Source organism: Penaeus monodon, chromosome 15, assembly GCF_015228065.2.
Source record: "Penaeus monodon isolate SGIC_2016 chromosome 15, NSTDA_Pmon_1, whole genome shotgun sequence".
Taxonomy (NCBI): Eukaryota; Metazoa; Arthropoda; class Malacostraca; order Decapoda; family Penaeidae; genus Penaeus; species Penaeus monodon.
In genome coordinates, this window is record NC_051400.1 from 26,379,270 (window position 1) to 26,380,029 (window position 760).

A 760-nucleotide genomic window follows, 5' to 3' on the forward strand; every position below is an offset into this window, starting at 1 on the left:
GGGTTTATTTATAAAACAAAAATGTTACAGATTCATCAAAATGGGTGGGTATGAATGAATGGAGATTAACGAGAATTACGGGAAAACTCAGGATACAATTAAGAGGAAATCGGCTTTACTTCTTTCCACTCTTCTTGATGCCACCACCACCTGAAAAAATAAATTAATAAATACATGAAATAAATAAATAGGGCAATCTTATGTAGGTAACCATTAATCTATTTTTAAAAAATTTATTTCTTATTTACAGATAGTAACATTTAGAAGAACTGACCAGTAACAAGTAATGATCAAGCAACATGCAACATATTTTTCTTTTTTGCGCATGCTTTGTGAAATGTACAGATTAATATCCATCTGGATAGATAATAAAAGTCAACAGAAATGAAAACGTTAAGAATACCAGTATGCATCTTTTTGCAGGTTTGCATGTATAAATCTTCAAGTATGTGATTTTCAAAAATTCCAAAATTTAAGTACAAAAATAAACTAATGAATCTACTGCAATTTAATTTGTGTGAGCTTCAAAACCAATTATCAATTTTCAAAGGACAACTGAATATTCATCAGTATCTAACCTAGTGGGCCACCCTTTGCAGCTCTCTGTTGCAACTCTTTCATCTTCCTCTCCTCTTCCTTCTTCTTTTGCATGAATGCCTTGTCATCCTAAAAAGAGAAACAGAAGAAAATGTTACTGAACAGTATTTCAATATTTAATATATTTCTTTAAGAAGAAAAACTTTTCAAGAGCTAATAAGAG

At 30.4% G+C, this 760-nt stretch overlaps 1 long non-coding RNA gene across 2 annotated transcripts in view; it reads right to left on the reverse strand.

Moving 5' to 3' along the window:
* The window catches only part of LOC119581868, an 11,236-nt gene continuing 10,476 nt past the window's right edge, over positions 1–760 (reverse strand). For both annotated transcript variants that reach the window (XR_005229594.1, XR_005229593.1), the window contains 2 exons: positions 579–666; positions 1–150 (listed from right to left, as the gene is read on the reverse strand). This is a non-coding gene — a long non-coding RNA (uncharacterized LOC119581868). The remainder of the gene's footprint in view (positions 151–578; positions 667–760) is intronic.